At 39.7% G+C, this 25,354-nt stretch overlaps 1 long non-coding RNA gene across 1 annotated transcript; it reads left to right on the forward strand.

The window, feature by feature from the left end:
* The first annotated feature begins 3,709 nt into the window (after nt 1-3,709).
* Nucleotides 3,710-24,173, forward strand: LOC140848360 (uncharacterized). Its single transcript, XR_012129117.1, has 4 exons — nt 3,710-3,759; nt 3,858-3,943; nt 4,965-5,037; nt 23,718-24,173. It is a non-coding gene; the product is annotated as an uncharacterized lncRNA (long non-coding RNA).
* Nucleotides 24,174-25,354: the final 1,181 nt, after the last annotated feature.

A 25,354-nucleotide genomic window follows, 5' to 3' on the forward strand; every position in this document is an offset into this window, starting at 1 on the left:
TCCAATATGACAACATTGGAAGTGCTGGTAAGGGAGCAAATATTGAATGAATTAAATAATTTTAAGAGTTTTCATAGACGTTACAACTATTTATTAAGTTCCAAGCAAATGATTCATGCTGTCAATCTTAACTATATGGGAACTATTTAACAATAACTGCTGCAGAATCAGCACCAACAAGCAGTATTTACTGCATGCTTACCATTTGCCAAGCTCTCTGCTAAATATTTTTTATAGGTTTCCACACCTATAAATGGGGGGTGGAATCCAAATGGATGTTGATGAACTCTAAAGTCTATGTCCTAATCCTTAAAGTGCCTCAAAGGGATTCAGTAAAATAAAAATCTTGGATCTCCATGTGGTAGAGATAATCCCAAAATACACAATAGTAAATGATTAGGTACAGGTCTTTATATGACAGACTTTGCCATCATATAGTGGGATAAGGAGAAGCAGAAAGTCAGGGGACACTGGACTGATCAGAAAAAGCATTTTGGTGGATGTTTTGAGCTGACCACTGAACAGAACAATGGGTAAAATCTACTTACTGGTGTTAAAAGTAAAGAGTATGGTGGAGACAGAGAATTCCAATTTAGAAACATGTATAAAACATGGCATGGAACATAATGAGCTTGTAAGCGTGAATTTGATTAAAGAGTATGCATAGGCAGAATTCAATTCAAAACTACTTTTTTGAGTCCTTCCCACCCCCGCAGTCCCTCCAGTGTCCAACCAAACAAGATCCTTTGGCAGATATCACTGTGTGTGAAGCAAATTGCTAGTGAAAACAAAGATGAGGAAAATAAGCTATTTGGAATTTATTTTTGAAAATTACTCATTCAACTCTGTATGATTTTGTTTTCTTAGTCTAAATAATTAGCTGCAAGACTTGCATAGCTATGCATGTTCAAAGAATGAAGTGTCTTTGCATCTGAAAAATAACGGCAAAATCAAATGGGCAATAGGACAGATGTGGCAAGAATTTTTTAGCAAGAATTTTTCCTTGATCCAAGATGTTTTTCCTGGAGTGACCACCCCACATATGGTCAAGTTCAAGAACAAGGAGACAGTATTGAAAGCAGCCTGAGAGAGAAGAAAAGATCACTTATAAAGGAAACATCAGGCTATCATCAGACTTCTCAGCAGAAACCTTACGGGCCAAAAGGGAGTGGCATGATATGTTTAACAATGGAACAGAAGGGCCTCCAAGATTACTCTACCTGGCAAGATTATCATTAAAATTTGAAGCAGGGATTCAACAATTGCCAACTAAGCAGAAGCTGAGGGAATTTACCACCACAAAACACCTCTACAGTGTATCTTAAAGGGACTGCTATAGATAGAAGTGCTCCTAAGGCTAAATAGCTGTTGCCAGAGAAAATAAAACCATAGTAGAGGAAGTACACCAATTAATTATAAACAAAATGCAAAATTAAATCAACTACCCTCAAAGACAGTCAAGTGATAGACAAGAGTACAGAATATGACACATAATATATAAAGAGTGGAGGAGGAAGAAAAAGGGAGAAAAAGAAAACTTTAGATTCTGTTTGGAATAGTGTAATAAGTGAGTTAAGACAGACTGTTAGATAGTAAAGAAGCTACCCTTGAACTTTTAGTAACCACAAATCTAAAGCCTATAATGGCAGTAAGTACATATCTATCAATAATCACCCTAAGTGTAAATAGACTGAATATACCAATCAAAAGACACAGAGTTACAGAATCAATAAAAAAAAAGAACCATCTATATGCTGCCTACAAGAGACTCATTCCAAATCCAAAGACATACACAAACTAAAAGTGAACAGAAGAAAAAGATATTTCATGCAAACAATAGGGAGAGAAAAGCAGGAGTAGCAGTGTTTGTATCAAGACAAAATAGATCTGAAAACAAAGGAAGTAACAAGAGACAAAGAAGGACATTATATAATGATAAAGGGGTCAGTCCAACAAGAGTTGAATTTATAATGGTTTATAATATAACCATTATAAATATCTATGAATCCAATACAGGAGCACCTAAATATGTGAAACATGTAGAACAGAATTAAAGGGGGAAATAGAATACAATGCATTGAAAAAAAGAGGAAGAAGGTCAGATGTTTTAGGAAAGCACGCGAAGGTTTAAAATAGTTGTTGTAGAGTGTATTGACCAAGAAAGTACAGTAGAGTTGCTAGTAAGTGTAGAGGCCAGTCATGGTTAGCCCTGGGGGATTTATCATAGGATCTCAAGTATTTCCTGCCTATTGGAGTGCTGTGAAAAAAGACTCAGAATGTTGCCTTCATCCAGGATTAACTAGAGGGAGTTTAAGGTATTGGCAAGTGTTGATCATGTACCCAAACTGGATAAAAGAAGGAAAATTAAAAGGCCTAACCATTTGAGAGAAGGTGAAAGGGGTCAGTGAACTGGTGGTTTCAGTGAAGTCACAGATCATGTGGTGGATGAAGTTGAATAAGCAAGCTGATGGAAGTTGTGCTCTCATTGTATGGAGTACTTGAATTCATGATTTTAGAAATGGAATAGTTATTAGTGAATAACAAGGGATACAGTGTGACCATGGAATTGGGTGGCTGAGATGGAAAAGATTATGTCATTAGAGAAGAGGAAGTCAAGAAGTGAGGATATAATATCAGATGGGTTTTTCAAGTGGACATCTACCTCACCCATAATGATGGCAAAACTTAGGATGGAGAGAAGTTGTAAATTGGTTGCCAATATCTGTAGTGGCTAAGGGATGAATGATACTAATAGGAGATAAGAGAAGCTGTTAAGGCTAAATCCAAGAGCCTTGAAGAATCAGGATGAGGTTGATAATACTATTTTGGTGAGAAGAATTTGAGGGCTTGTGTGTGTGTGCCAGGCACTCTTGCAAGGCACAGAAAACACTGTGTAAATACTGCAAGGCCCTGTCCTCTGAGAGGAGGTCAGACTATAGAAGAAGACAGCCACATGTGCAGTTAGTGACAGTACAGTGAGATCCTACCTTCAAAGTATAGTGGGAACCTCAAGGAAGAACAGGTTATATTTAGCTGAAGAAATCATTGAAGGTTTCACAGGAGAGATTATATCTGAACTGAAGTTTATGTAGTTCCTCAAGTGGAGAAGGAGAAGGATATTACAGGAAGAATTATAAGATGTAAGGCTCCTAACAATGACAGACGAATATAAACTCAAAATGATAGCACCCCTTCTCATAGTAAGCACTATCGTAATACAGAGTTCTTTATCATTATAATATCTCCATCTCTTTGGCAATAGTTCTAATTTTTTGTTTTAGAGTTCAACATTGTTCTCTAACGGGATGATTGAGAGCATGTATCTGGTGTGTGTATATCCTTGTATTTTTGGTGTTTCTTTTAAAGTTATGCTTGAAATAGTATATTACCAAAAATAAATGCAGAGGTGCTCTATAAATAAATACAATACAATTCTTTGACATATTTGCTATTGTTGTTACAAACACTGCTTCAGGAAATAAAATGTCTCTCATTATGGGTGAAGTTCTGTTTTAAACCACAAGGACACAAAGACCAACATGATGGTCTCTGACCTCAGGGAACTCATCGTTTATTATGATCCAGGAACAGGATGTGCGGGTGATATCATGATACTAACTACAGGGAATGCTATGACCTTTTAAAAATCATAACTTATTTCTCTTAAATCTTCAGACATGTTTTCAGAATGTTGATTTATTCCTTTGCTGTTTATGGAAGAGGTTTGATTTCATCAAACTGAATATAGTTAAACAAAAAGTTGGTTCAATTGGTGATCTATAATAAGACTCAGAACAAAGTATGTTTCTTCTTGAATTAAGAGCCATCCTAATTTTGGCTTTATTCCTTCCTCACAGGTTGTGAAGATGAGAAAAGAAGTGGAGAGAATCCGAGTTTTTATCTGAAAACTTGTCAGGAGTGTGAGCAGACTGGAGTCAAAAAAGTTAGTCACTTAAACTAATGGTCCTGGGACTAATAAAATGTGAAAAGTTGTCTTTATTCAGTATTTACAAAAGTGAAGGGTGGGACCTAGAGGAATAATTAAACATCTTACTAATGCAGCACTTTTATATGTGGAAAGGATGTGAGTGAAATAAAATGTGCTGTGTCAGCATGTCATTATATGGTTTGGTCCTTATTTACTTTAAAATATGTGATGAATTCTTCTGATTTTTTTCCAAACTCTCCTTTCTGGCATTTTGGAATGAAAGCCCTTTGGGGTTGTTTATGTGTTTTTAAGTTACTTTAAGTTGTTTTAAGATGTTACTTTAAGATGTTGCTATAGTTTAACAAATGTACTAATACTTTGGATCAGTTACAAAGATTTTATATCACTTTACTCCTTGAATTGGTGATTAATTTAAAATTCTCAGTGTCTTGTGAAAGTGCTTATGAAAACAATATATTCAACCTAATTTTTTTGAAAATGTACTTTGTAATTTTAGTTTCACTAGTATTAGAGGAAAAATACACTATTTATAGTGTTTATGCTTTAAGATGTGTTTTATTCCTGATTAACATGTTGTTCCTTCTTAATAAATATTTCAGAAGATAGCCTTCCTCTCCAGTATAATCAGATTTTTAACTTAGATATTCCATTAATTCCAGAGAACAAGTTTTCATTTAATAAAATTTAATTCAACCTTTAATTATAGCTTATGAAATTTGTATTATGTTAAAACAAAGTGTTATTATCTGAATTAAAAAATATTATCTGGCCATCCTATTAAGTAATAGAAGGCAAATTGTTAATGTTAATAGTCATTAATATAATGCTGGGACAAAGATTCTTTTTGCTAAAAACTTGAGTTTGTTGATGGAATTGAGTTTGTTGAGGACAGTACAGATGACAGAGTATTATTTAGAGATTTATTAAGACTTTTTAAAAAGAAATGAAGAAATTTTTCATTTGATATCAGTCTAAGATAAATGCTTTGTTTGGCTACATATTGTATTATCTGTAGGGGTACTGAGGATGCACTCTTAAAAAACCAGAGACGGGCACAACGATTGCTTGAAGAAATCCCTGCCATGAAGGTAAGGACTTGTTACCTGGGTGTGCATATGTGTGTGTCCATGTCTCTGTCAGCCTGCACTTTGTGGGTGTGCAGGGGGTAGGGGTAAGCCGTGTTATTTACTTGAATATTAGTTCGAGTTGACTATGACTTATTTATATGGGTCTGTTTGGTGCAGAATGTAGCACATTTAGAAAATTGTAATGTTTAAGCTTGCATTTTTTCATGTTTTTTTTCTGGAATTGGTTACAATACTAGACTAATTTGAGCCAAACCATGACAAACTAAAGTCATGTATGTTTAATGATGCCTCATGCCTAAGGTTTTTGTTTTTACTGTAATGTTAGCCATAAAGTCTAAGAAGTTCAAACATTGAATGTTCATGCTGTTAGGTAATGTGGATGGTGATATTGGAGGCTGACATCATGTTTTGCCTATTGCCAACTCAATACATTTTTCTGTGGTGGTATCAGCATTTTATTCAGCTCTGTAGGAACTTGAAATAAAATTAGTGTTGGATCAAAATGATCCATAATTTTGTTTCTTTCAGCCAGACTCTTCAGTAGCATAATTTTTAGGTCTTCTCACTGCTTTTACTTTTTGGAAACTTTCATTTACCAAGTGATATACTATTAAATGTCTAGGAGACTGTTTTATTGCAGAACTTAAAAACAACATTTGGTACCAACAATCATCTTAATTGTAGGGTCATTTTGCATGTAGATTTGACTATTACATTTTGGTATTCTAAGTTTTGAGATAGATAAGAAAGCAAGATAATTCTCTAATAATATTTTGAGTTAGATTATCAAACTTCTCACTATGTTTTCCTTTTGAAGAGATAATTAAGTGCTTTATAGGACAAAATTACTACAATTAATCTGAGCGGAAGTTGTAGGACATGGTTTTTCTTTGGTGTGAGGTATTTTTTTGTGATGTATATTTTCATTTGTTTTATTTTCACAATATTGCCGAATTCATGGAATCCAGTTGATGCATCATTCTCAAAGTTCCAACCCCTTCTTATCCAATCATTCAGTAACAATGCCCTGTATTTGACTTCTGATTATCATTTGTATCAATCTGGGTTACACATTATTTAAGCTTTTTTGTATACTGTTTTTTTCCCTATGAAATTCCTACAGAAATAAAGTCTCCAGAGACCTTTGTTCTGAGGACACTGAGACGGGAATCACGATTCATCCTTTTGTCTCTTACACTCTCTCTTAGCCGAGGTCCTCACTAAATTACATTCCTTTACCTAGAATTTTCCATATAATTTCTTCTGGATAGTTTATAATCATAGTTCTAAATTATCCAGAGGCTTTGAACTACTATACAATTGCTGATTTTATTTTATCATGGAAGGATGCATTATATATAATAACGTTATGTGCAGTGTATGAAGAGTTTGAGAACAGAAGATTCATTACTCTTTAGACTTCTGTAACTCTCAGTAGTTGCTTTAATTTAATTAATTACAAAAGGAAATCCTATTTGATCTATATGTGGAAGTTGTTTTTTCTTATCCTTAAATTTCATCAGCAGTAAGAAATCAGGCTCAGTCATAGAGTTCATAGGTGTATAAGACCTTATGGAAAGGTTTTTGTTTTGTTGCATCATAGAGAGCTAAGATTCATAGCCTGTATGTTCCTTGAATTCATAAAATTAGTAGTGTATATATTCTTTGAATTCGTGGTAGTGGTTAGGGTGTTTAGATGACTTCCTGTGACTTCAACACTTTTGCAACATTATTTGAAAATTGCATTGTTTAAATGTAGAAACTAGAATAAAAAGAATATGAGGAAGACTGTTTGCTTTCGTTACATGTCAAATTTCATTTCTCATTCATGGTTCTTTTACAGAATTGGTCTTCCTTTCTAAGAGAGGCAAATAGAGCATTTTTAAAAATTGAAAGTTCGTTTGTAATTTCTTAAGGAAGTGTTTATCATGTACATGGGAATATCAAAGAAATGGTCACAAGATAGAAAACTCACAGTTTCAATGAAATTTGGGGAAAAACCTCTACTTAATCATTTTTTCCAGATGGGTTTTTTCCTTGGCTCATATACGCCTACGTTATTTTTTCAAAATTTTTATTAAGGTTTTATTGATATACACTCTTATGAAGGTTTCACATGAAAAAACAATGTGGTTACTACTTTACCCATATTATCAAGTCTGCACCCATACCCCAATGCAGTCACCATCCATCAGGGTAGTAAGATGCCACAGATTCACTATTTGCCTTCTCCATTGGTCTATGGGTCTGTTCTTGTGCCAGTATCAAATTGTCTTGATTACGGTGGCTTTGTAGTAGAGCTTGAAGTTGGGGAGCATAATCCCCCCAGCTTTATTCTTCTTTCTCAGGATTGCTTTGGCTATTTGAGGTATTTTGTGATTCCATATGAATTTTAGAATGATTTTCTCTAGTTCGTTGAAGAATGCTGTTGGTATTTTGATAGGTATTGCATTGAATCTGTAGATTGCTTTAGGCAGGATGGCCATTTTGACAATAGTAATTCTTCCTATCCATGAGCACAGGATGCGTTTCCATTTATTCATATCTTCTTTAATTTCTCTCATGAGTGTCTTATAGTTTTCAGAGTATAGGTCTTTCACTTCCTTAGTTAGGTTTATTCCTAGGTATTTTATTCTTTTTGATGCAACTGTGAATGGAATTGTTTCCTGATTTCTCTCTCTACTAGTTCATTGTTAGTGTATACAAATGCTGCAGATTTCTGCATATTAATTTTGTATCCTGCAACTTTGCCAAATTCAGATATTAGATCTACTAGTTTTAGAGTGGATTTTTTGTTTTTGTTTTTTTTAATGTACAATATCATGTCATCTGCAAACAGGGACAGTTTAACTTCTTCCTTGCCAATCTGGATGCCATTTATTTATTTGTGTTGTCTGATCGCCATGGCTAGGACCTCCAGTACTATCTTGTACTGAAGTGGGGAAAGTGGGCATCCTTGTCTTGTTCCCGATCTTAAAGGAAAAGCTTTCAGCTTTTCGCTGTTAAGTATAATGTTGGCTGTGGGTTTGTCATATATGGCGTTTATTATGTTGAGGTACTTGCCCTCTGTACCCATTTTGTTGAGAGTGTTTATCATGAATGGATGTTGAACTGTGTCAAATGCTTTTTCAGCATCTATGGAGATGATCATGTGGTTGTCCTTTTTTTTGTTGATGTGGTGGATGATGATTTTCAAATGTTGTACCATCCTTGCATCCCTGGAATAAATCCTACTTGATCATGATGGATGATCATTTTGATGTATTTTTGAATTTGGTTTGCTAATATTTTGTGGAGTATTTTTGCATCTATGTTAATCAGGGATATTGATTTGTAATTTTCATTTTTTTGTGGTGTCTTTGCCCCTTTTGGTTTTGGTATTATAGTGATACTGGCTTCATAGAATGAGTTTGGAAGTATTCTGTCTTCTTCTACTCTTTGGAAAACTTTAAGGAGCATGGGTATTAGATCTTCACTACATGTTTGATAAAATTCAGCGGTGAATCCATCTGGTGTGAGGATTTTGTTCTTAGATAGGTTTTTGATTACCAGTTCAATTTCATTGCTGGTAATTGATCTGTTCAGATTTTCTGTTTCTCTCTGCATCAGTCTTGGAAGGTTGTATTTTTCTAGAAAGTTGTCCGTTTCTTCTAAGTTATGCAGCTTGTTAGCATATTCTCTAATAATTCTTTGTATTTCTGTGGCATGTGTAGTGATTTTTCCTTTCTCATTTCTGATTCAGTTTATGTGAGTAGACTCTCTTTTTTTCTTGATGTCTGGCTAAGGGTTTATCTATTTTGTTTATCTCAAAGAATCAGCTCCTGCTTTCATTGATTCTTCCTATTGTTTTATTCTTCTCGATTTCATTTATTTCTGCTCTAATCTTTATTATGTCCCTCATTCTACCGACTTTGGGCCTCATTTGTTCTTCTTTTTCTAGTTTCATTAACTGTGAGTTTAGACTGCTCATATGGGATTGTTGTTCTTTCCTGAGGTAGGCCTGTATTGCAGTATAGTTTCCTCTTAGCACGGCCTTGGCTGTGTCTCACAGATTTTGCGGTGTTGAATTATTGTTGTCATTTGTCTCCATATATTGCTTGATCTCTGTTTTTATTTGGTCATTGATCCATTAATTTTCTAGGAGCATGTTGTGAAGACTCCATGTGTTTCTGGGATTTTTCATTTTCTTTGCATAATTTATTTCTAGTTTCATACCTTTGTGATCTGAGAAACTGGTTGGTACAATTTGAATCTTTTTGAATTTACTGAGGCTCTTTCTGTGGCCTAGTATATGATTTGTTCTTGAAAATGTTCCATGTGCACTTGAGAAGAATGTGTATTCTGATGCTTTGGGGTGTAAAGTTCTGTAGATTTCTGTTAGGTCCATCTGTTCTCATGTGTTGTTCAGTGCCTCTGTCTCCTTACTTATTTTCTGTCAGGTTGATCTGTCCTTCAGAGTGAGTGCAGTGTTGAAGTCTCCTAGAATGAATGCATTGCATTCTATTTCCCCTTTTAATTCTGCGAGTATTTGTTTCACATATATAGGTGCTCCTGTTTTGGGTACATAGATATTTATAACGGTTATTTCTTCTTGTTGGATTGAACCTTTTATCATTATGTAATGTCTTTCTTTGTCTCTTATGACTTTCTTTGTGTTGAAGTCTATTTTGTCTGATACAAGCACTGCAACTCCTGCTTTTTTTGGTTGCATGAAGTATCTTTTTCCATCTCTTCACTTTTACTCTGTGTATGTTAGGTTTAAAGTGATTCTCTTGTAGTAGCATATAGATGGGTCTTGTTTTTTTATCTATTCAGTGACCTTATGTCTTTTGATTGGTGCATTCAGTCCATCTGCATTTAGGGTGATTAGTGATAGATACATAATTATTGCCATTGCAGGCTTTAGATTCATGGTTACCAAAGGTTCAAGGTTAACTTCCATATTACCTAAGAGTCTAACTTAACTCTCTTAATATGCTATTACAAACACAATCTAAGGGTTCTTCTTTGTCCTCCTCCTTTTCTTACTCCTCCATTCTTTGTATATTAGGTATCATATTCTGTACTCTTTATCTATCCTTTGATTGATTTTGGGGGTAGTTAATTTAATTTTGCATTTGTTTAGTATTTAGCAGTTCTACTTTCTTCACTGTGGTTTTATTACCTCTGGTGACAGCTATTAAACCTAAGGATCACTTCCATCTATAGTAGTCCCCCCAAAATTCACTATAGAGATGGTTTGAGGGGAGTAAATCCTCTCAGTTTTTGCTTATCTGGAAATTGTTTAATCCCTCTGGATAAAGTAATATTGGTTCAAGGCTCTTCTGCTTCACTGCATTAAATTGATCATGCCACTCCCTTCTGGCCTGTAAAGCTTCTGCTGAGAAGTCTGATGACAGCCTGAAGGGCTTTCCTTTGTATGTGATCTTATTTCTCTCTCTGGCTCCTTTTAATAGTCTGTCCTTATCCTTGATCTTTGCCATTTTAATTACTATATGTCTTGGTATTGTCTTCCTTGGTTCCCTTGTGTTGGGAGATTTGTGCACCTCCATAGCCTGAGAGACTATCACCTTCCTCAGATTGGGGAAGTTTTCAGCAATTACCTCCTCAAAAACACTTTCTCTCCCTTTCTCTCTCTCGTGAACATTGTTCCATTTGACTTGGTCACACAGTTCTGTCAATATTCTTTCATTCTTAGATATCCTTTTTTCTCTCTGTGCCTCAGCTTCTTTGTATTCCTCTTCTCTAATTTCTATTACATTTATCGTCTCCTCAACCATATCTAATCTGCTTTTAATACCCTCCATTGTGTTCTTCAATGCTTGAATCTCTGACCAGTATTCATTCCTGAGTTCTTCAATATCTTTCAGTACCTCCATAAGCATGTTAATGATTTTTATTTTGAACTTCCTTTCAGGAAGATTCATAAGGTCAATGTCCTTTAAGTCTTTCTCAGGAGTTATATTCATAATTTTACTCTGAACCAGGTTCCTTTGGCAGTACATATTTCTATATGGTGCCCTCTAGTGTCCAGAAGCTCTACTCTCTAGAGCTGCTCAGCCCTGAAGCAATGTCAGGGCTCACTGGGGAGTGGTATTGGTGCCTGGGGTGAGGAAAAAGCTGTTTTCTGCTTTCCAGCCACTATGCCTGTCTCCACTGCCTGAACCAGTGAGCCGAGCACACAGGTACAAGCCTCTGTGCTTTGCATTTAAAGTTGCTGTAGACAGATCTACCCTCTGGCTGGCCTAACACCAGGGTAGGGTTTGCCGGTTTGTGAGCCAGGTGGGTCTGGCCAGGAGAAAGGTGCAGTAGGCTGTGTATCACAGAGGGGGTCCTTGGAGCCAGGGAGCTGGAACACCTGAAGATCATGAAAGTTCCTAACCTTCTGGGAAGAGTGTACCTGGACAATTTTGTCTACCTGTCTTTTCTCCTGAGCAGTAAGCTCTGTGCAATCCTTGCCCCTTTATCAGCCCTCTTGCTAAGGGCTTCCTTGTTAGGAAGTCTCTCAGACTGCCCATGTTTCTTTTGTCCCAGAGCAGCTGGATATGGATCCCTGCTTTCCACAAGCAGCTGGAATCTCAGTCACTCCAGGAATTCTGCCTGTATTAAGTTTCCAATCCCATAATCAAGAGAGTCTCATGAAAGCACCATGAAATGTAGGTTTGTGCTCCCAGTGCAGCTCCGGAGCTAGGTATTCAGCAGTCCCTGGTCTCCACTCCCTCCCTGCTCCGTTTCTCTTCCTCCCACCAGTGAGCTGGGGTGGGGGAGGGGCTCAGGGCCTGTGGAGCCTTAGCTCTGGTACGTTACCCTGTTCCACATGGTTGCTCTTTTCTCCAAGTGTGCACAGTCTGACACCGTCCTCTTTCCTGCTGCTCTTTCAGGATTAGTTGTATCAGTTATATTTTCTTATTATATGCAGTTTTAGGTGCAAGCCTCTGTCTCACCTCTCATGCCGCCATCTTTAATCTCCTCCACTTCCACTTTTCTAGGGCCTGAAAAAGTCTGCGCACTCACAGGAGTATGTCTTCCTGCCAGTGTTTTTAGGTCTAGTGTCTAAATGGTCTCTTCTTGATTCTCCTCCACCCCCACCTCCACATCCACCTCCTCCTCCTGCTTCTCCTCCTGTTCCTCCTCCTCCACATCCATCTCTACCTCCACCTCCACCTCCTCTTCCACATCCACCTCTTCCTCCTTCTCATCCTCTTCTTCCTCATTCTTCCTCTTCAGACAAGAAAAGACACAATGGAAAACCTGGCAGCTGAAGCCCTCCCTATATGTGTGCTCCATGTGGTCCTGCAGGACCTCCAAGCTGGGGAAAACGCGGCAGCAGGCCAGGCCCCTGAAGCCACTGCCCAGGCCCACCAGCCGCTCAGGCATCATGGCCCTGGAGCTCTCCTCCTGGGCTGGACACTGCCCTGCACTGCCAGCCTGCTCCCTCCCCTGGGGGGCTTTGCTCTCCAAGTTGGACTCCCTTTCAGGCAGGTGTTCCTGTGTAGACAAGGGGCTGAATGTTTTTGTGGTCTCTTCAGGCAAAGCAGATTCTTCTACTTTGGTCTTCCTCGAGGCAGGCTCTACGACTTCTGCCCTATCCAATGAGACAGTCACACCTCTTTTCATCTGGACATGCCTGTGGTAAATCTTCTTGACATGTGTTGTTCCCAGGTGTAGTGGAAAGGAGTTTTGGGTAGAGAGGGAGGAAGCTCCCCATTCCTCCAAGACCTGGGGTCGAGTCATCTCATGATGCTCAAAAGTAACACTATCCAGAGGCAACTGAGGGATTCCTGGGAAAGGAAATTTCAGGCGAACACTAGAAAAAGTGTGTGAAGTCTGTAGGAGTTGAAATGGTCATGAGACTATTCCTACGTTGGCACATGGCCTGGAAGCACATACATGTGTGAAATTACAGAATGCAGGGAGATGTACATTTTATCTGAGGTATGTGTATGGTTTAATTATGTGGGATTGAGGGTGTGGAGGTCTATGTATGTTCCGGGACATACCTGGTAAGAGTTTCTGACATTGGTAAGGGGGTAGTGAATGATGGTGTACATGTGTGTGTGGTGCGACAATACATGTGAACAGGGTGGTACATGTTCTTATTGTGAAACAGTTAAAGACAGAGCATGTTGGAAGAAGGGTGCTTGAGCTTCCCAGAAGTGCAGCACCCTGAAGGGCTGAAGGCTTTTGGAGGAAGGTTTTGTGGGTGAAGTGGTATGTGGAATAGAAAGACTGTAAATGAAAGTGCATTTATTTCAGGGCATATGAGTTTTTGAGTGCTTAGGCTAGCTCTAATGAGGGTGGTAAAACAAGTTATCTGTGTGAAAGGATGTACATTATTTATGGGTTAGTGTGTAGACAGCAGAGTTTGAGAATGATTGCGTGAGCAGGGAAGGTGGAAGTGTGTATCTGGGTAATGCTCATAGAGAATGGGAAGGATGCATCTGGAATGAAGGCATGTATATATGAGAGAAAAACAGAAAGGAAGGAATAATGGGGCCATATCTGGTATGAAGGAACATAGGATGTGTGTGTGTGCGTGTGTGTGTGTGTGTGTGTGAGTTTGTGCTGATCTGAGGGAAGAGGTTGTAATTGAATTCCCACACTATTATCGGCACAGCCCACTACCTCACTCACAGCTGTCCCAGTGCTCACATGGGGAACTGTCCTGTCCTTGAAAGCACACCCCAATTTGTCCCTCTGCAGAGGCTTCAGTCTTAGTTTTTCTGCCCTGAAACCCTTTTCTGTTTCTGAACTGAAAGTGAAATAAGTAGGGATCGGGCTAAGCATCTCAGCTGTCCATCCTGTCCAAACTTTGTGATCTTCCTTAACATCCTCAACAGCACAAAGCTTTTCTGGAGAGGACACACAGGAGAAATACTCAGATGCTGAAGACTTCAGCTGGTGTCTCACTGTGGCCTGGGGGACCCACATGTGCCTCCTGCTGAGGAGAATCATCTTGAGAATTCTCAAATTCTGAGGAATGGAATACAAAAAAAAAAAAAAAAAACAGATGCGGCATTTTCTGGGATCTATATCCATTCAAAAAAGACATGTTGATTTTGCTATGCTGATGGACAGTGACTGTAAAGTGGTTTATAGGGGGGACCTGGTAGAGGGGAGAGCCTAGTAAACATAATATTCCTCATGTAAGTGTAGATTAATGATAAAAAAAAAAGTAGTTCCTGTGTAGTGACCTCCAATGAGTTCTACACAATGGTATAAAGGGCATATCAAAGTGTGGGCAAAGGGTCTGTTTGTGTTTATACAGAGGATCAAAGCCTAATTTGGCTACCCAGAAAATGAACTAAGATACGATATGAAGAAGAACTTCTAACATCAGCACTCTCTGGAAGAGTCAAACCAGAAAATGATCATCAAAAAAACCTCAACAAAGATCCAGGTGATGCTGCAGTTGTAGCTGCATTCATCCCACTGGTTCCTGGACTTGCCATTGGAATGAAGGAGATATCTAAGCTGGCCTGTGCATACAGTAAAACAACAAACTTGACTGGATCTATGGAACTCAACCAAGAATTAGGAGAAGTGCAAGTTGTAGCACTCCAAAATCTTACGACTACAGACTACTGTTAAAACAACATATGGGATGTGAACAGTCCCCAGGAATGGGTTGTTTTATTTTGTCTGATTTCTCTCAGACTGTTCAAGTTCAGTTGGACAATATCCACCATATCATAGATAAGTTTTCACAAATGCCTAGGGTGCCTAACTGGTTTTCTTGGTTTCACTGGAGATGGCTGGTAATTGTAGGTCTGCTTTGGTTATGTAGCTGTATTCCTATTATGTTAATGTGTGTATGCAATTTAATTAGTAGTTTAAAACCTATACATGCTGAAGTTACCCTACAAGAAGATATGTCAAAGAAATAATCAATCTTCCCAGGTTTTCTTCCACCTGCTACTCCTATAGCTTTTCTTCTTCCTTCCTAATTACAACCCTTAAGTAGAATTTGTGCCTCATATCGAATTTACCGAGTATCATAATTCTTCCAAGTGGTAAAGATACCTTAAGACAATTGCTGGGCATAGAAGCCACAGGGCATAAATCTGCAAAGAAGTAAAAAGCTAACCTTTTCAAACAATATTGCCTCTCTCTCACTTACCAACTTTACATTTCCCTGTATGGCCCCGGAAGATGACTGGTTAGCCAGAGACGGGTAAGATTCCTCAAGGGAGGAACAACCTAAGACAGGCACAGTCGCAGGGGGGCCATCAGGTGAGAAATTGGGGATCAACAGAGGTGAGGCTCAGAACCTCAGCTCCCCTGTTTTGAGAGAAATCTTCTGCATCCATGGATGTTTTATTGCCCTTGTCTAGCTTGGATTAACACTTAATCTACAGGCACACACCTGATCATCTAAATTTGCTCTCTTACAGCACTAAACTATGTTTTCTACCTTTATCTTGTATTTACCTACCACTTCAGCATCTTGTTAAAAAAATAATAATAATAATAAGGGAGAAATGTGAGATTCACATATAAATCAAGTATAAAAATCAAACGAATATTCATATTTAACCTGATTGTTTATAGTTCATAATGTGTGATCAAAACTGAAAGTTTCTGTGATGAATGCCCTTGCACTGTTCACCATCTAAGAACTTATTCACTATGTAAGAACTTGTTCACCATGTAAGAACTTATTCGTTATGCTTCAGAAGATTGGAGGCTGACGAGAATTAGGCTTGGGCTGTATTAATGATTGTACATTGAGCATTGAGTCCCCTATACAGAATTTTATTGTTGTTAAGAACCATTTGATCACTAAATATGAGAGATGCCCTCTCAAAAAAAAAAAAAAGACATGTTGAGTGGATAATCATGTTAGGCATTGAAACCCACCCCCTGCCACCCATGAAATTAAGCATTTGAAACTTCACTTGCTCCAAAATATAAGGAAACAACAATTATGAAAATTGTGTGTAGTAGATGTCAGTGATATTTGGTACCTTGTGTGTGATATTTCTAAAGATGTATACAGAATATCAAAACTAGTTACTAAAATTAGATATTAGCTCCGTGTTCCTCATGAGAAATTATATAATTAGGTGACATGGGGGTACAAGTTTTAAAAGAATTCTGCATGTCTGCCTGTCTGCCTATCCTAGATGGTATCTATATTGATGTAGATATATAGAAAGATAGAGATATCTATATAAATATAGAGAGGTGTACAGATACAGCATTTTTGTAGGGAATTCCTGGACAGTAACCATGGTGCTGGAGATGTTCAAATGAAGACTACAGATTTGCCCCAGACTTCTCTTCTGGCAATGGATTTCTGTATTTCTCCAAGACTCTTAACCTCCCTATTCAGATCTTTAAAAAATCTCTTTCATAGGAGGCTTACACACCCACATGATACATTTCTGCCCATGGATTGGAATCGGATACCCTGGGCAGTACTTGGACAAGGGGTCATTTATGGACCCTGCTGAGGGAAGGGGCTCACTTCTGAGCCTGGGCCATCATATTGCCCTGTCTCCCCGCCTGGCTCTTCCTCAGCCCCTTCTTGGTCTCAGCTCACACCATGGTGAGTAAGACTGTCTCCAGAAGCAGTGGGGAAGTAGTGTGTGTGCTAGGCTGGGGAGCATGAGCTGCCAGTGACTGCAAAGAGGAAAACCCTTTCTCTCAACCTGCCCTTTTCCTGGACTTATCTTCATTTCAACAGTATCAGAGGGCAACTTAGCCCTGGGTTGGGAGCACGCTTCCTCCATAGCTAAGGTAGTTCTGATCATGTGATTAAGTTTTCTGCAGTGGGAAATAAGTGGCAACCAGGCATAGGCATGAAATCCTACTCTGTGCCCTGCCATGTTCTTTCCTTTTCTGGGATGTTGATAACCTTGGGTCTATTTGAAAGTAAGTGCTAATGATAAAAAAGCTGCTATCAGCAGGGAGACTTGCCCTATTCCTTCACATACACTAATTGTTATATAAGAAATAGATTCCTTCGTGTATTAGTTACTAAGGACTTATCTACTCCAACTAATGAATCTACTCCATTAGTGATATGATGAGTTTTGAGAAGCAAATAATTGGACCTGGTACATATTAAGCAAGCCATTATCTTAGAAACTACTCTGTGTCTTCCCTTGGCTTATTTATGCTATATATGTGTGTAGGTGTGAATTGGTGTGAATGTGTTTTACATGTCTCATAGTTTACACTAAAAAATATCTCGGCACATGCACCGTTTGTATTGAAGCTGAGTTGAAGACAGACTCACTTTCCAAGCCTCTCTCCAAGGCCCCATTGGGGTGTGCTGAAATCCCAAACATTGTTGGAAATGTCACATTCTGTACATGAGCCATCACTGTCCCCTTGGTTTTGGTCCTGAACTGGCCCCTCCCGTTACTGAGCACCTGCTCTTCCTCATAGGACTTGTTTACTTTTTAAAACCTCACAGTCACCACAACTATTTCAGTTTCCCATTTTTCCAGAAAGAGCCACTTTCTCAATTTAACAATTATAGTTAAATGATAAGCATGTACGTGTGTGTGCGTGTGTGTGTGTGTGTGTGTGTGTGTGTGTGCATGTGTGTCCTGCTGGTTTTTTCCTTACATTTCATAAAGGAGCATCACATTTACATCACTATGCTCTGAGACAATGAAAGAAAGGTCTCAATGTCCGAGACAATCTAAGAAATCAATTCATTTTCTGTATGACTTTACATTCTCATCCCTGCACCTCCAATTTTAGGTAGTCAAGCATTTTTCCTAATTTTTCATTTAACTCTTTCAGCCACACTTTCTTCATTAACTGGAAAAAGTATTAGTGGAAAATTTGTAACATTGAAAAAAAAGGAAATAAAGGGAAATACATTCTATAAGAAATATTATACTAATCAATCAGTACATCTTTGATACAGGAACCCAGAGCAGCTCGATGTGGGGAACACAGGTCCTGAGGCACAGAGACAAGGACCTGGTCACGGGAACCTCCTCTCAGCCCTGAGATGATCTGGTCCCTGAGAATGAGCAGCGCACCCACACCTTCTCCTCCCTCCCACCTTCCTGCCCTTTCTCTCCCATAAGTAGGGATTTTCACTCCTTTTTTCTTTAGAAGATGGTTTTTATCTTCCCAATGCTCAGAGAATATCACTGACACAAACCTCCTAACATCCTGGCAGCTTTGAGGGCACGTGTGGTTTCAAGATGTTTCATTTTTCGTTTGCACTTCATGGCTCAGCACTTCAGAGAGTGACTGAAATAAGTCACTGGAATTCTGGAATTCTGCTGCCAGAGGTTCAAGTGATGACAGCCAAGAATCAAGTCAGTATATCCAAGAAGAGCAAGTGACTGGAGAGGCTCACTCAGTGGCCTGGCTGGTGCTTAAGTACACCAGTAGGGCCATTATGATGTAAGTCAGACAGGGTTCCCTAGCATTCTGACATGTGCATCAGAGCAAACCACTGATGGGGGGGGGCCTTTAACCAACAAACTTTACCATCAACTTGAATTTACATTTCATAAAGGAGCCTCACATTTACATCACTATGCTCTGAGACAATGAAAGAAAGGTCTCAATGTCTGAGACAATCTAAGAAATCACTTCATTTTCTGTATGACTTTACACTCTCATCCCTGCAATAAAAATTCAAACCTTGAGAATCAATGATATGGATTAAACAAAAGACAATTACTTTATGTATCTAGGGTAACCACATTACTAAATCTCCCCAAGGGTGAGGATAAGGCATTAGCTGAGAGAACCAGGCCTAGACCCATGCCTGCCCCATAGAACATGGTTAAGTGTCCTACCTTAGCAGTATCATATAACTTATGTACACATGTAAGTTATATGGGAAGTGCATGTGTATAGTGGGTTTGTGAACAACTTGTGTTTCCACACAGCTCTAACATTTATTTAATTTTCCCCACTGTAGGGAACAGGCTCAGGTGTTGTAACAACCCATTGTCTCTCTTGAAACTCTCTTCCCTGTCACTTCCCCAGAGCCTTCAGGGAAAGAGGAAGCCCCTGGCTTTACATCCCATGGCCCTCATCATGAACCTGTGCTTGTCACGCATGAAGGCTTCATTCTCTGGCTTCTATTCTAGGCCCCAGTCTCCTGGAAACCAATGGGCTCCACACAGGGTCTTAACTCTAGTTAGTTCCATTCTGCTCCCAACTTCCCACTGACTGGCTCCTCCCTGAGGGGCAATATGTATTTCCTTCAAACTTAGCAGTTGCTCTAGATCCAGGCCATGATCCAGCCAGCTTCAGCCTTCTTTACCTCCAGTAGGTCCTGCCTCATGCTGTTCCCTCCTCATGGGCTTGGTCTCTTGTGGCCATTAAATGGTACGCACATTTCCCAAGATATTCTCAGCCTTGTCAGCTATTGGAAAAACCCAAACCAAAAATTAGATACTATTTTACACATACCAAGTTGGTAAAAATTAGATCAACCTATACAAATGATTATAAGGATACTGGTAAAAAAAAAGAACCTTCATGATATAAAATAAAGTATTGACTTACGTAGCTGTGTTGGGGAACAATTAGCTAACATTTTATGAAATTAAATAATCATATAACCTATGAGCCTATAATCTGATTCCATAATGGGATCTTGACAAGGGTGATATTTGTAGCATTATTTTTATTAGCAGGGAGGTGCCATTTTAGTTTCTAACTCAAGAAGAATGGATAAGCAACATATGGTTAATATATACAACAGAATGCATTTCCAAGAATAGAAGCCAAGCCCATTAAACTGTATGGCTATAGGGCAGGGCATCAGGAAGGAATTGGAGATCAGAAACAAAAAGAAAATATAAATCATTGAAATAACCATAAGCTAGCGACTAAGGAGAATTATTAAGTTACTAGTCAATAAACATTAAAGAGGGATAAAGAAAATCTTTCCCCAAAGTAAAAGGGTTCAGATTAGGTCTAGAACTAAGAGAAAGGATTATTTTAAAGCTACCCTATAGTATTAGCTTCCTGTTGCTTTACAGCAAATTACCACCACCTTAGTGGCTTAAAATACAAATTTATTATCTTACAGTTCTGGAGATCAGAAGTCCATTATGGGTCTTACTGCCTAAAATCAAGATGTTAGCAGGATTCATCCTGTCTGGAGGGTGTAGGGGTGAATCTGTTCCCTTTTCCAGGTTCTAGAGGCTGCCTGCATTGCTGGCTCACCTTCATTTCTTTCATCTTTAGAACACGTCACTCCAACATCCACTTCCACTGTCACATAGCCTCTCTCTCTCTCCCCCATCCCACCTCCCCCCAAAGGACTCTTGTGATTACATCATCCCCACACAGGTAATCCAGGATGATCTGCTTTCGAAATTTTTAAATAAATCCCATCTAAAAAGGCTCTTTTTACACTTGCATTAACATATTCACAGGTTCCAGGGATGAGGAGGTTGACTTCTTTTCCAAGGGGGGGGAGTGTAGAGAGATTTTCTCAGCTCCCACACCAAGACAATTACAGAGTGTCAGAGTAAATTCACCATTAGTAAAATAGAGGAGGCTGAGTGAGAATGGAAATCCCTAATTAAACAAGAGCAATAGGAAAAAAAAGAGAGCATAGTAAGTAGGTAAACATCGAGAAAAACAAAGCTGAATGAAATAAAAAAAAAGAGCCCCTGTTTGAAATTAAATGTAACCCAAGGAATAGACAAATACATTAGAATTCTTCATGCTATAGAACTGGCAACTGGCTTCAATACAAGAGCATCAAGACAAGATGGCAAGCCAAAGCAAAGAACTAAAAATGGAAAGCTGAGAGGGGAAAAGAAACTCTGAACAAGGTCAAAACAGGATAAGTAAACAAATTAAGACCAGAAAGAAACAGAATAACAGAATAAAGCTTCAAAGTGGAAAACTGACATACTCACTAGAGAGCAGTATAAAGGAAAGGACAAATTATACAATTAATGAGAAGACAATAGATAAAAAAAGAAAGGTGAAATGATGTAACAACAGAAAGGTTAGCCAATAAATCAGACAATTATGCAAGGTACCACACAGTAAAATACCCCTTGCAGTGAAGGAATACCTGAAACCACAAATTCCTAATCCCCGGTTATTTTTTTTCCTTAAAGGATAAAACAAACAAAATTCTTCAAGTATCCTAAGAGAAAAGGTCATGGCAAGTGCTAAAACGTCAAACTGGTTTTTCTATTCCATGAAGCAACACATGTTGCTTGAAAATAGTAGAGTTTCTGCAGACGTTGAGGAAAAGAAGGTGTAATGCTGCAATACGATCTGCAGCCAACTTGTTTTCAAGTGTAAAAGCAACTGGCAGAAATTGTCAATGTTACAAGAGTCATTCCTGAAAAAGTCACTTAACTCTGCCATAGAGCCAGCTCAAAAAATGAATGAAAATGATGTGGAAAAGGAACAGAAACAAACACAAATGCAATGCTTCATGCCAAAAGACAGTAAAATACTGGCAATAAACATCTGAGGGTAGAGATGGGAATGGGAATTTTTACTACCTTTTCTTTCCATTCCTGTACAAGGCCACCATTGCCCCTGTAGCATTTTTGGTCATCCAAAGACCTTATCCTGTATAAAATTCGATAATGTCCCTTTCTCCAAGTAGATGCAGCCCCTCCAGGGCACATCCTTTGGTACAGGAGCCCAGGCCATGTTTCAGCACTTGCTGTTTTCTTCTTGAATCCTTGTTCTTAGTTTCACAGGGTCCCCTCAAAATAATGTTTCTCAAAGTAAATAAGGTTAAATCCTTTTCTTCCCAGCCTCTTTCAATGTGGTTTTGTTATTTATTTGTAATACAGTAAGTCTGTTTTTTTTTTATGCTTAGTATTCCATTTTGGGTTCTCCTCACACTTAGTTGAGGTTTTTTTGTAACTTTATGTACAGTGAAATCCACCTAGCTTTTAGAGTTCTGTGAGTTTTGAGAAATGCATGTTCATGTAACCATCACCAGCTATGACACAGCCAATTCTATCATCCCCCAAATTCCCTTACAATGGTTTTTTTTTGTAGTCAAGCCATCCCTGCTTCCTAGAATTTGTCACTTTTGAAAAATGTTTAAGTAATACTTGAATACTTCTCTAATTAATAGTTTTTAATCTTTTAATTTTTTGAAACCTGGTTATGCTTTTACTTGTCATTCTTATGTCATACTTGTCTAGTTGTATGAGCCCTTTCTGTAGGTTTGTTTCTAGTCTAGATTCCATGTGATCCTCAGAAGTTCAGTATCATCAGGTTCCGAGAGCTCCTCAGGGTAAAAGCTGGTTAATGAACTAACTTGCCCATCAGAGTTGTTTCTCATCTTTTTTCCATTGTTTTGTGGGAATTCTTGAATAATGTGGATATTGGTTCATTGCTGGTTATATGCATTGTAAATATTTTCTGATAGCTATGACTTTGACTTTCGTTTCCTGAGCTTTGTTGTCTAAATGTTATATTAGTTAGGTATTGCTGAGATTCCTAAAACAACAAACATTTATAATCTCTCAGTTTCTGCCTGTCAGGAATCCAGGTGTGACTTAGAGCTGAGTTTCAGTGTCTCAGTGTTTATGTGAGGTTGCAGACCATCAGCAGGGGCTGTGAGCTCATCTGAAGGCTTGACCAGGCAGGGGCGTCCCTTAGGATTCAGTTCATTGAGGGTTGTTGGACCGAGGGCTTAGCCCCCTCTGGCTGTTAGCCAGGGACTCCCTCCATTCTTTGTCCCATGGGCCTTTCCCCTGGGGAGCTGAGATGTTGTCCTGGCTCCCCTGGGGGACAGTGGATGAGAGAGAGAGTGCGTGTACAAGAGAGAAGTCACAGTCAGTCTGTAGCCTGCTCTCTTTTTGCTGTATTCTCTTAGTTAGAAGTAAGTCATGAGGTCCAGCCCACTCAAGGGGAGAAGGTTACACAAAGGTGTGCATATCAGGAGGTAAGGGTCTTTGGGGGCCATCTGAGGGGCTGCCTACCTCAGATTTGTTAGATGTCTGATGTAAAATTTAGCTATTTTCCTTAGGTTTTTATGTTTTCTGTAAGAAAAGCTTCTCTATTTTGTGGTCATTAATAAATTTAAAAGTTTGCTTTTGCATAATTTGTTCTTAATACATCTAAGACTTCACTGTCTAATACAGGAGCTACTAGCCAGCCATATGTCACTACTTAAATTAAAATTAATTAAAATTACATAGTTGAAATTCAGTTCCTCAGTCTCACTAGTCATGTTTGTATGTATAGCAATTGTTTAATAACCACCTGTGGCTCATACCTGCCCTGTTGGACAACACTGATTCAAAACCTTTCTGTCTTCACTGAATTCTGTTGGTGGTACTGATCTATAGCCATCTGCCAGGGCCAATTTTGTCTCCCAGAGGACACTTGGCAATGTTGGAGATAATTTTCACTTTCACAACTAGAGGAATTGTTATTCTCTTGGTATCTGGAGGCCTAGGTTACTGCTAAACACCCCACAGTACACAGGGCAGTCCCCATACCAAGATTCAATAAGCCCAAAATGCCAGTAACATGCTGATGGGAACCCTGCCCTGGAGGGTCTGTGTGAGATGGGGGAGGTGTTGTTTTTCCCTCTGACCAGCCAGTCAGCCAGACGCCAGTTCCAGTGTGTTCAACCTACTTCCCTCTGAAGCTAGAAATGCTTTTCCTTTAAATGGTAGAGAAAGTACTGTTAGCCTTGCTAATCAAGGTACAGGCTTTTAAAATGAGTTTCTATTTTCTTACAGATTGTTAGACTCTATGTGTAATGACAACCCCATGTCCCACTTCATCATGGCTTCAACTTCAAAATCCAAGTACCATTTGATGAAAGACTTATGCGAGAAATGGCTCTTCTGCTCTTGAGAGGCCAAGGCCATGATATTTTTAGGCCTTAGTCCTGGTGGCCTCACTGAGCATTGGGTGTCCAGGAAGCAAAGAGAAAGAAGAGAGAGGAGGAAACGGGAAGGCTGGAGAAAAGATGAGGTAACAAGGGAGTGTGTTCGGCATGGGAGCAGCTCTAGTTACCCTTGTACTTGATTTGTGCACTTGATTTGTAGACATGATTTGTTTGCTTATCTTTTAAAACACAAGGTGGTTGACCCCTGGGCTGCAGCTGTCCCTGCAAGCTCTCCTGCTCTAAATGTTTGACCAGCCAGGTACACACAATGCTTGAAGGCCAGGGACAAACAGCGGCTAGGTAGTGAGACCAGCAGATACCCTGGCCAGGCAGGCCTGGATCTGCTGCAACCTGCCAGGTGACGTGGGAGGGAGTGGGGGTGGGGGGCGGGAGGTGACTGCTGTCAGCCAAGAACCTGTCTCAGGCTGAGGTCCATGGGGGTGTCAGGTTTCCTCCCTGAAGGCTGGCTCTTTCCCGGCCCATGCAGACTGAAGGGAAAGCTTACCTCTTTGGGGGTCACACCTGCTGCATCCTAGCCTCCAGCCTGGAGGTTGGCAGGCACTGGGAAGTAGGGTGGAGTAACTCAGTGCAGTCTGAGCCCCAAAGCCTGAGGGCAGGCCTGGGAGAAGTTGCCTCCAAGGTAAAGCCTGCATCCTCCCCCTGGGCGGGGCTGTTCTCATGTGCAGGTCAGCCTCAGAGGGGATCAGGGGCCATTGTGCCCACCTTCCCTTTTGGCCCATTGTCACAACCAGAGTGACATGTCTGACTCCTCACTGCCCTGATCTACCCACTGGGGGCTTCCTGTGACAGCTGAGCAGCCAGAAGTCCTGATCAGGGCCTGTGGGACCCGGTGGGGCCCCGAGCTGGCAGCCTTTGCCCTCACTCCTCACTGCATCCCAGCTTCACTGGTTACTTGCTGTTTGCAGACACCAAGGCCTTTCCAGCTCAGGGCCTTGCGCCTGCAGGCTTTCCTCTGTCTTCTGCTGTCTGCAGGGTTCAGTCCCTCACTTTTAAGCCATCTGCCCTGCCCTTCACTCATCATCTGTGTGAAATGGTCCTGCTCTGCTGCATTCTCTGTCCCATGCCCACACGCCCTCCCTCATCAGTACCTTGGGCCATCCTGCAGGGCTGCCTGTGTGTTGATCTGTCCCTTAGAACAAATGCTGTGTGGCTTGGTGGGGTGGAGGTTGCCCGTGGCCAGCCCTGGGAAGTGCCTGTTCATGGTTGGCACTCAGTGTCTCTAGGAACCCATTTAGTGCTACAGGCATGGGGAGAGCGAGAATGCAGGGATTTCCACATTTCCCAAATCTGTTTGGCTGCTGAATTGCAGCTGGTCCTTAGTAAGATAGCTGCTGTTGAGGGAGGCAATCACAACAGAGTCTGTTGGTCCTGAGTTTGGGTAGAGTTCATATAGGGAGAGTCTGAGAATTGGGAAAGTGAGGAAACATTTGCCAAAGAATAAGAGAAAGGGAAGAGAAAGCAGGA

Source organism: Manis javanica, chromosome 1 (genome assembly GCF_040802235.1).
Source record: "Manis javanica isolate MJ-LG chromosome 1, MJ_LKY, whole genome shotgun sequence".
NCBI lineage: Eukaryota > Metazoa > Chordata > Mammalia > Pholidota > Manidae > Manis > Manis javanica.